The sequence below is a fragment of the Petaurus breviceps genome, unplaced genomic scaffold, assembly GCF_028583685.1.
Source record: "Petaurus breviceps papuanus isolate PSGF00001 unplaced genomic scaffold, PetGlider_PUasm1.0 688, whole genome shotgun sequence".
In the NCBI taxonomy this organism is placed as follows: Eukaryota; Metazoa; Chordata; class Mammalia; order Diprotodontia; family Petauridae; genus Petaurus; species Petaurus breviceps.
In genome coordinates this window covers 4,680,009-4,691,792 of record NW_027186457.1, presented here as the reverse complement: position 1 = coordinate 4,691,792, position 11,784 = coordinate 4,680,009, and positions in this window count along the sequence as shown.

The window sequence follows — 11,784 nt, the reverse complement described above, 5'->3', positions numbered from 1 at the left end:
AATCCCATTGGGAATTTGTTCGGCAAAACTTGGACTCATTAAAAAGGCTGCACCCAAGGACCTAAAGGGCCACATGTGACCTCGAGGCCACAGGTTCCCCACCCCTGATTGACAAGTCAAACTCTTCACTGAGAGCTCCCAATGCCAATGAAATCATAGGTCTGATATTTTTTCAATGCAAAAAAAATCAATTAATAGGCACATCTAAGGGCAGCTAGGGGTCACAGTGGATAGATCGCCAAGCCTGGAATCAGTAAGACTCTTCTTCCTAAATTCAAATCTGATCTCAGATACTTACTAGTTTTGTGACCTTGAGCAAGTCACTTAACCGTAATCTGGAAAATGAGCTGGAGAAGGAAATGACAAAGTATCTCTGCTAAGAAACCCCCAAATAGAGTCACAAAGAATCAGAGTGAGTGCAAATTTACACACAAAACAGATTGGAGGGAAAATGGAAAACAGGTAACTAACCTATTTTTTTCCAAATTACCCCTTGGTTATCTGAATTTCTTGAGTTGGATTTACAAAACAGACTGTGAATTGAGGTAAAACTATTAGATTGGCATGGGCCAGGTGACCCAAGGAAGCATGTATGCTAAGACTAATAAACCAAAAGATAGGATATTACCCCTTTCCCCAGTCTCTTGTCAGATTGGCATAATAGGGGTTAAGTTCCCTATGTCCCTGCCCCTCACTCTTCACTCCTTATTAGGCAATTTACAAAGGCCTATCATTTCATTGGTTCTGACCATCCTACTCTCTTTCCCTAGGGAGGACATAACAATCTTCTATCTGATGCCTTGTTGACTATGTCTAAAATTCTATAGAAACTTTGAGCCATGAAGGGCTCTGTATCTTCAACCAGAAGGTGGAAGACATTTCACAGTTCCACATTCAGAAGTCACCCTAGTGCATGCTGGTGCTCAGCCTAGGGCAAGTGTGGCCCCACAATCAGTAAGCCAACTCCCTATGAGTAGCTGATCTTCTCTCCTTTCAAATAGTAATAAAGTTTTATTACCTGCTGTCCCTGTGTGATTCTGCTGTTCTTCATCCAATCTCTCTAGTGCTACAATTACCAAGAGACAGAAAAACAAGCTGTTAGAACCTCTGTTGGTGTGTATCAAGCTGGGGTCGTGAAACTAGTAACTGGATGAATAGGAAAAAACTTCACAATGACCCAGAAAATTCCAAGAAGTGGTCAGTATCTATCCCTTAAAGAAGCCAGAGAAAGAACTGATAAATACAAGTATGTATAGAATGGCATATGTATATATGTAGGTATATGTTTATCTATGATGTATATATATATAATGGTATATGCACACATTTATGTATAATAGTAGCCATCTCTAAGGGGAGAGAAAAAAAAGGAAAAAAAAAAGAAAGTTACATGATAGCTTTATTGTACATTTTTAAAAGTAATAGGAATTGTACATAATAGATTTACAGTTTCACTTTTTTCTATTATGGAAATGCTTATTTTATTTCTTAAGTTCAGGATAAAATAAATAGCAGGCATTTAAAAAAGAGGCTAGGGGTGGCTAGGTGACGCAGTGAATAGAGCACCGGCCCTGGAGTCAGAAGGACCTAAGTTCAAATCCAGCCTCAGACACTTAACAAAAAAATCTAGCCATGTGACCTTGGGCAAGTCACTTAACCCCAATTGCCCTGCCTTCACCCTCCAAAAAAAGCAAAAAATTAAAAATTAAAAAAGAAGCTAGTGGTATTGTGGACAGAGCTCTAGTCTTGGAATCAGAGAGACCTGGGCTCAATTCTGCCTCTACTTACTAGCTGGGTTTGATGTTGTTCTGTCCTTTCAATTGCATACAACTCTTCATGACCCTATTTGGGTTTTCTTGGAAAAGATACTGGAGTGGGTTGCCATTTCCTTCCCCAGCTTATTTTACAGAAGAGGAAACTGAGTCAAGCAAGGCTAAGTGACTTGCCCCAGGTCTCACAGCTAGTGTCTGAGGTGGGATTTGAACTCAGGACCTTCTGACTTCGGGCCTCATATTGTTATATCTACTGTGTGATGTAGAGTCCCAGTTACTAGCTGATCACTACTTGCAAATCACAATTCTCAAACCTCTATTTCCTCCTCTATAAAATGAAGATAATCATACCCTTAGAATGAGGATCATTTTGCACCATGCTTCTCCGTGGTGTGGAATGATGTATTTAAAGCACTTTGTAAACTTTGATCTGAAAAAGTCAGCTATTAGGAAACACTCATGAAGACAATGCAAACTGTAAAAGTAATGGTCTCCCCAAAATGAGTTTTAATGGTTTGAATTTTAGCCCTTGCAGGAATCCATCTCATTTTCACCAGACTGAAATCATTTTCACCCAAAATATCATTTTCATGGAACTAAATTATGCAAACTAGTTCTAGGCTGGGGGCAGCCAAGTGGTGCAATGGATGAAGTACCAGGTCTGGAGTCAACCCATGCCATTGCTGTGCTCACATCCTTCCTCAGTTAGAACCCTGCCACATGTTTGTAAGCACTTCATATCTTTCATGATGTTTCCAATTCCTCAACAAAAGCTTTCCCCCATTGTGTCCTTATGGAGCTCAAAGTAGAGTAAAAACCCTAGAAGGTTTCAGCCTCAGATCCATATCAGCTGTGTGACCCTGAACAAGTCATTTAACCACTATTTGTCTCAATTCTTCATCTGTAAAATGGAAACACACTAGAGAAGGAAATGGCCAAACACACCAGTGTCTTTAGCAAGAAAACTCCATAAACTTTGTCCATGGGTTCACGCAGAGTTGGACATGGCTGAACAACCCACAACAGCAAAGTTCTACTTTAAAGATAATAATAGAAGACATTATAGCTCTATAAAAGTTGCAACCTTTAACTCCCCTCCTTTCTTTAGTTATCAAAAGAGCCTAGAATGCCAGAAAGTTAGAGCTAGAGGGGGCTTTGAAAATAATCTAGTATAGAGCCTAAGGATGAGAGCTTGAAAGATTGGAGAGATCCTCCAGGCAAGGGGTTCTGATTCTTGTGTGCATGTGTGTGTGTGTGTGTGTGTGTGTGTGTGTGTGTGTGCGTGCGCATCACTGATTCCCTTTGGCAGTAGACTGGGGAAACTTACAGACCGCTTTCCAAGAATAATGCCTTTAAATGTATGAAATAAGATAAACATGATTATCAAAGAGACATTGGAATACAATTCACAGACCCCAGGTTAGGAAGCCCAGATCTAATCCAGCCATGTTAATTTTGAATGAGGAAAATGATGCTGAGAGAAGGGAAATGATCTGGTCCAGGTCAAACTGGTAGCAAGCAGGAGAGTCAGGATCTGAATCCAGGTCTTTTATAAAAGAATATAGTTGGAGTAGGTAAACCCTACTGTCCCTTCAAGTTTGAAGTACCTATGAAATCAAAGCCTGAGGGTGTTTGTTACTGGCCATATTAGCTCATGAAGTGGCATTGCAAAACCGTTAGGTAGCATAGATTTGAAGACAAGAACATCTTATCCTAAATACCGCTTTAGAAACTTAGTAGCTGTGTCATAGAAGCCAGGTCAATTAACCCTCTCATCCTCAGTTTCCCCAACTCTAAAATGGGGATAACAATGGCACCTACTTCTCAGGAGTTGTTATGAGGTATATATGAGATAATATATGCAAAGTGATTCATAAACCTTCAAATATTGTTATTATTATCATTATATGAAACAGGAATTTACTACAAAGGATTTGAGAGAAACGATAGATGGCCTCACAACCCACTCCATCTAGACTTTTTTTTCTTTTTGCTTACCCCATTTATTTATTTATTTGTTCTTTCATTCATTCATTTACAAGTCAAATACTAAAAGATATGGGGGGGGGCAGCTATAGTGGTTATGACCCATATAGCCCTTTGCAGTTGTCAGAAGTAGTCCCCTTCTTCCACAATCACCACCATATGATTTAAGGGGCAAACAGGTTGATAATCAGGAATTGTCAAGAGTTCAGGAGGGCTTTCTAACTCTAGTCATCTAGAAACCTGGACAAAGCCTGCAATCTTCCTAGCAAGAGGATACAATTCAAAAAACAGACTAATCTTACGCCTGGGTTCAGAAAAAAAACTAAAAACAAAAAAACAAAGCTCAGTTCCTATAGTATAGACTGAAATAGATAGAGATAGATAGAAAGACAGACAGACAGACAGACAGATAGATGATAGATAGATAGATAGATAGATAGATAGATAGATAGATAGATAGATAGATAGATAGATAGATAGATGGACAGGCAGACAGATGATACAGACAGGAGAGAGAGGGGGAGATGAAAAGGGGGAGGGGAGGGGAAGGGAGGGGAATGGAGAAGAGAAGAGAAGAGAAGAGAAGAGAAGAGAAGAGAAGAGAAGAGAAGAGAAGAGAAGAGAAAGAGAGAGAAAGAGAAAGAGAAAGAGAGAGGGAGGGAAGGGAGAAATGAATAGAGGGCAATAATACACAGATAACAGAACTCTCCTCCCCTTATAGGAAAAAGACAGAACCTCAACCGAAGACTATAGCTAGGATCCAGTTGGTAAAAGCAGCAAGAAGAGACCATTGATGGGGAGCAGAGATGTGATAGAATGAATACCCAGTGGGAGTAGGGGATATGTGACACCTGACAGTACAAGCCAAGAGCAAAGAAGAAAGAAAATATCTATAAAATTATATTGTGGCATCAAAAGTCCTAGGCACATGTTTGCTAGGTGTGCCTCTCCATCATGTGCCTGGGTCATCTGTGTTTTCTATATGTGCACCCCTCCATATATGTCCTCTAATATCATTTGTCTGACTAGTAAAAGTAATAGCATCAGTAGGGACACATGATCACTGATTCTGAATGGAGATAGTCCCACAGAATACCATGAATGAGAGGGAGCCTTTCTAGGTGTAATGGTAATGTAATTTTGAATTTGAAGATCCCTTTGTGTTGGCAAAAGTAGCAGGTATTTAACACTTAGTAACTGATCAAGCCTCTGATTGGGGGAACAGAAGGTATGAACTCATGCCCCTTGTTACTGATGTAACAGGAAGTTGGCTGAAGGAAGTGAAGTAGGTTATACTGTGTATATAAGAAAAGCCCCAGAGAGGCACAGTCAGAATTTCCTTGAGACCAAGATCTGGTGGCAGAACAGCTACAGAAGAATGGAGAACTGAGTCCTGAAAACTTGTGGTGGTGGAACTTCTTTTGAACAGGATCCCAGGAGCCCAGGGTCAGGGAGCCCAGGAGCCAGGAGCCCAGGTGCCTGAAGCATGACCAGGATGCTGAAAATTTGTTTGTTTGTGGCTTGGTTGAATTCCTTGGAGCAGAAATGATGATGGAGCTAACATGGACCAGACCTTGTGAAGGCCAATGTGGAGCAGTACCTCCCCAAAGAGCTGGTCAAGGAACTGGGAGCTGTCTGCCATTGAATCCAGGTAGAATCTGGGGCCATGGAAAGGGATTCAGGGAATCTGAGAACAAGCCCCAAGTCAAGATAAAGAAAAGACCTCTCCTTGGGTACTGAGTAATTATGGAATTATAGTTTACTAGTGACCTAAGGGGTGGAGGATTTTGTGTATGATACTTAGTAAGACTTTACTGAATAAGTGACTGATTGTACTTTGAGTACTTTGACTATTGTTACTGATTAGTGACTGATTGAGTTAATCAAGACTTTGCCCCAAGAGTGGAAGACTTTGACTGTGTACTTTGATACTATTGATAAATGGCTGATTGAATTAACTTAAAAGTGACTATTTTGTGATTGATTGAATTAACTTGAGTGACTATTTTGTGACTGATTGAATTAACTTGAGTGACTATTTTACTTTGAGACTATGTTGTGAATATTATATTGTGATTTTCTGTGATAAGTTGAAATACGGTGAATGCTGTATTTTGAATTATGAAAATAAGTACCTTGATTTTCCATGGATGCTTTACTTTTGTTATGGAATAGAGTGATCACTATACTGAGTAATCAGAACCTTTAATAAAAAAAAGCTGTTCACAGTAGCATTCTTCTGGAAAGCTTCTGTGCATGGCATTAAACTAGGCTGCTGAGATCTTGACAGGGTGTCCAAGATGAATCAAATGTGATTCCAAATCCAATACCCTTTCCACTACACTAGACCCCATCTCCTACTGAAAAAAAAATGGCATTAGGAAAATTAGTGACTTGTCTAAGAGCACATTGGAGTTGGTCATTTGTTCCCAAGTTAGTAGTTATTTGCAGGAAGTGGTGCCTATTCGGGAACAAGAATCAGTGACTTTTGCTTATGAGAGAGGAGCACAGCAGAGAATAAAGGCTTGAATGGGGCTTCAGCAAGTTGTTGATATTGGCTAGTTTGGGGGGAGTAGGCCTGAACCATGTCACTGTAGGGGTTTCCAATATATTCATGAATATATTGCTAAATGATTCTGGTTAGAGTGGCGTTATGCCTGTACTTTACTAAAGTTCCAAGTAACTGACTTAACAAATGACCAATCCCAATTCCAGAGTGCCAATGAGGAAGCATGCTACCCAGTTCAAGACAAAAAGGTAATGAATGAAACATAAATTTGATGTGACTAGTGCAGAAATTTGCTTTGCTTGACTATGTATGTATATTAGGTTTTTCTCTCCCCTTTTTTTCAGCTGAGGGAGAGGGAGTGAGAAAATTTTATTATTAATTAATTGAAAAAATAAATTGAATTTTTAAAAGTTCTGGGTAAAAGTTGAGAATATTCTCTTAGTTCTTTTCAGGATGATGAAGGTGAAAGAACAATGGTCCCTTCAATATTAGGACAAAGGCTAAAAACTGACCATGACTTGAAAGTCAATTCAAGTAGCATTCCAAATCCAAATTCAAGGAGCATTTCCAAAGTATGCTGAACTGGGTTGGACTAGGTTCATTTCAACCAACATTTATAAAGCATCTGCTGTTTGCAGAGCAGTAAGCTAGGAATTGGAGAGTTGATAAAATTTAGATAAGACATAGCTCTTGTCTTCAAAGAGTTTTTGGTCAATTGGGACAATATGGCAACTGTATAAATAAGTAGTACAAAATAGGCAAGAAAGAGTTTGGATTAGGAGATCTATTCCAACTACATGATTCTACATGCTGGCAGGTTGGGCAAGTCAATTCATAGGGAAGCATCAGAAAAGCCCTTCAAGTATCACCAAACAGGGCATCATTCCCTTAATCCAATCTACTTGTAAAGAGAGAACATGCCACCAAGTGATGCTACATCTGTTCAGAGTTGGCACTGGAACATTATCCTGTAGATGGAGAGAAAAAAACCCTGAGAACAAATATGGGAGTTCTGGGCAACACTACTTAGACTCCTTCCCGTTTAATTAGCTTCCTTCTATTTATAGCTCCTTCTTTTATACTTGCATTTCCAGTTATATTATATGGCAGCACATTTCGGGGATTTTGCTAAGTATTTCTGCCTGCTTAGTCCCATTGCTTCACATGGGGTGATGACCATTGGTTTTAAGCAAGAGAAATGGAGCCAGGAATCTCAGGATTCAGCCAGGGCATTGAGTGAATGAGGAAAGAATGAACAACAGCCACTTAAACCTGCAGACCACAGTCTGTGTTGAGCTAATTGGAGCTGGAGTGCTCCCTCTTGGTTGCACATTGGTTATGCCCAATGGGATACAAATTTGAGTCAAATGCTAATGTGGGAAACCTCAAGAAAAACTCTGTGTTTCATTGCATAGTTGGTATGGAAGAGATTAAACACCTTGCATAATGGTGAATGGGGAAGGATACAGTAGGTAATTCTGCAGGTGAAAAGAATGCACGGTCTTGGTTGTGATTCCTGAACAGGACCAGATCTGAACCCACACTATTATATACCATGTCTAAGCCCTTCTGTGACTGTACTCTTTGTCAAAAAAAAAACCACACCTCATACTCTTATGAGTACTTAATGTCTTTCATGAGGTTTTTTACATCCTCCATAAAAGCCAATTTCTGATGCTTCGTCATGAAGTTGATTCTAGAGGCTCAATGCCTATGCTCATTCAGAAAGTTGTTTAGATGTGTTCAACTCTCTGTGACCCCATTTTGAATTTTCTTGAGAGAGATTCTGGAGTGGTTTGCCACTTCCTTCTCGAGCTCATTTTGTAGATGAGGAAACTGAGGCAGACAGGGTAAAGTGGCTTGTCCAGGGTCACACTGCTCTGAGGCCAGATTGGAACACAGGTATTCCTGACTCTTGGCCCGGTGTCCTATCCACTGAGCCACCTAGCAGCCCAATCATTATACTAGCAGAGTCCAAGCTCTCAAAGGTTTAGCCTACCTAGAGTCTAGCAATGTAAGAGCCTAGTAAGGGATGACATGTCTGTTGTCTGAGGATCAACCCAGATAATCTCAGAAAGGTTTGTCACCAAGGTCAGGTTCAGAATAGTCATGATTTTGGGGCCACTACAACTCTCCAAAACCATCTCTGTCATCATAGAGGGGTTAAAAGTCATATAAATTCATGATGCGGTAGACAGAATGCTGAGCACGAAGCAAGTAAGACCTGTGTTGGAATCATGATTCAGATAATTACTAATGGTGTGCCCCTGGATAAATCATTTAACTTCACTTTACTTATCTGTAAAATGGGAGTAATAACTCCCATTGCACATTGGTTATGCCCAATGGGATACAAATTTGAGTCAAATGCTAATGTGGGAAACCTCAAGAAAAACTCTGTGGAAGAGTGTTTCATTGCATAGCTGGTATGGAAGAGATTAAACACCTTGCATAATGGTGAATGGGGAAGGATACAGTAGGTAATTCTGCAGGTGAAAAGAATACACGGTCTTGGTTGGGATTCCTGAACAAAAGAGCCTTTTTTTCAAATGTCAGTGTTTGGTTCAAATAAGATAATGGATGTAGAGTTTTTTGTAAACTTTAAGGAAATATCTAAATATCAGTTATCTTTCTCCTTGTTCCAAAACTAGATGAACATAGTGATCTTCATGGAGCTTGTTGGGAAATACGACGTGTACCAAAAAAAAAAAAAAGAAAGAAAAGAAAAAGCTAAAACAAAACAGGGCATGATAAATATCTCTGGTTTTGACCTTAGAAATTTCTCTTAAATGGGGAGGCCAGGTAGCACAGCAAGTAAGAGTACCAGCTCCAGTGTCAGGATGACCTGGGGATCAAATCCCGGGCTCAGACACTTAGCACCCACCCAGAAACACCTGGCCATGTAACCTTGAGCAAGTTACTTAACCCCAATTGCTTAGGGACAGCCAGGTGGCTCAGCGAGTAAGAGCACCGGCTCCAGTGTCGGGATGACCTGGGGATCAAATCTGGGCTCAGATACTTAGCACCACACCCAGAAATAGCTGGCTGTGTAACCTTGAGCAAGTTACTTAACCCCATTGCTTAAAAAAAAAATTCTCTTCACTGTATGTCTATGCAGCAACTAGGTAGTGCAGTGGATAGAGTGCCGAACCTGGAATCAGGAAGTCCTGAGTTCAAATCCCACGTCAGACACATATCAACTGTGTGACTTTGGACAGGTCACTTAAGCTCTGTTTGCCTCAGTTTCCTCATCTGTAAAATAATTATTATAATAATAGCCCCTCTCTCCCTAGGTTGTTGGGAGGAGCAAATCAGATAAAATTTATAGAGTGCTTATAACAGTGTCTGGCATATAGCAGATACTTTTTAAATGCTAGCTGTTATTATTATTCTAAAAGGAACTTTTATTTTATTAGGGGAGACAGTATAGATACAAAGTAATAGGGGGAGTATAGATAAAGTTATAGGGGCAAGCATTCGCATCTGTGTATGGGTCAGGAAAGCCTTGATGTAGAAGATGGTCACTGAACAAAGATTTGAAAGCAGTAGAGTGAGTGCATTCCAGACATGGAAGACAGACAATGCAAAGGAATGGAGCTGGAAAACGGCATGTCAGATGTGAGGAAGAACAAGAAGAGGGCCAGTGTGACTCAATGATGGAAGGAATGAAGTAGAGTAAGGTTAAACCAGTCAAGAGCTGTTGGCTGGGACCATGGTTATGAAGAGTTGTAAATGACAGAGAAATTTTGATCCTAAAAGTAATCAGGAGTCAGTAGTTTATAGAGTAGCAGGGTCACATGGTGAAGCCTGTGCTTTGGTAAAATAATCCTTTGACAGCTGAATGAAGGATGGATTGGAGTAAAAAAGACATGAATCAAGGAGACCAACTGGAAGGCCATTGCAATGGTCCAGATGAAGTCCTGAATTAAGATGATGGCTGTGTTAACTAGACTTGTGACCTTGGGCAAGTCCCTTAACCCCAACTGCCCTCCAAAATGCAAAAAAAAGATGATGGCTGTGTGGTTGGACAGAAAGTCATAGATGTGAAAAATGTTGTAGAAGTAAAAATGGAAAAAAAAAAGGCAAGTGATGCCATAGTTTTAAATCTGGACAAATGAAATGTAGTTGTACCTTCAACGGAAATAGAGAAATTCAGAAGGCAGCTAGGTGGCTCAGTGGATTAAAACACTGGGCCTGGAGTCAAGAAGACCTGAGTTCGAATTTGCCCTCCCATACTTACTAGCTGCACGATCCCAGGCAAGTCTTTTAACCTCTGTCTGGTTAATTTCCTTCACTGTAAAATGGGGATTATAAAAGCACTACATAACAAGGTTGTTGTGGGGACCAAATGCATAACGTGATTAGCACGGCGCCGGGAACATTGTAACCATTTAATAAATGTTTGTTTTCTTCCTTCCAAAAAAGAAGAGGGTTGGTGGGGAAAGATAATAATTTGTGTTTTGGTCATACGAATCTGAGATACCTACAGGGTGTTCAATTCAAAATGTCCTCTAGGCAGTTAATCCACTTTATCCATAGAAATAAGGAGTTTTCTATGTTAGATGTGGTGCTGTTAACTAAACTTGGGATGTGGCGGGGGGGGGGGGGGGGGGGGGGGGTGGAATCCAAATCCAGGAAGTTGTGGGGAACATACTTATGCTCATTCCCGTCTGCCCATTACTTCCTATTTATAGCTCCTTCCCTTATACTACAGTTTCCAGTTATGACATGTGGCAGCACATTCAGGGGAATTTGCTGAATTAATTCTGCTTGCTCAGCTCTATTGCATCACATGGGTCAGTGACCTCTGAGTTTGGTCAGGAGAAATGGAGCCAGTAATAAAAGGATTCAGCCTGTCTGTTGGGTGAGCAGGAACAAAATGAGCAGCAATCACTTTATACTGAAGGCTCCAGTCTATGGGCAGCTGCTTGGAGGTGGGACATTCAAAAACCCACCAAAGCAATCTCAACTTTCCCCTTCATTGCATATCAGAACATCCTTCCATGGTTATGCCCTCTGGAAACCACATTGAAGTCAAGCCCTATGTTGCAACTGTCCTTGGAGTTTTTCATCACATAATCAGTAAGACATTCATTAAAGCACGCTGCCACCTGCTGAAGGGTAGACGGTGGGAAGGATGCAATGGACCCAGGTGCAACACTGAGTAGGACCGGAAACTCCCATTTCAACCCATGCCATTGCTGTGCTCACATCCTTCCTCAGTTAGAACCCTGCCACATGTTTGTAAGCACTTCATATCTTTCATGATGTTTCCAATTCCTCAACAAAAGCTTTCCTCCAATGTGTCCTTATGGAGCTCAAAGTAGAGTAAAAACCCTAGAAGGTCCAAACACACTGGAAAAATCCTCCAGTTCAGGTCCAGCACCAGATGGTACGCCTGCAGCCTGAAGCTTTGCAGAAAATTAGGGCTGCTCGCCGTTGGATTAGCCTTAGCATGATGAATCTTTTGAGACACAGACATTCTTGAAGACCATCCACTAAGTTATAAAAGGTTCT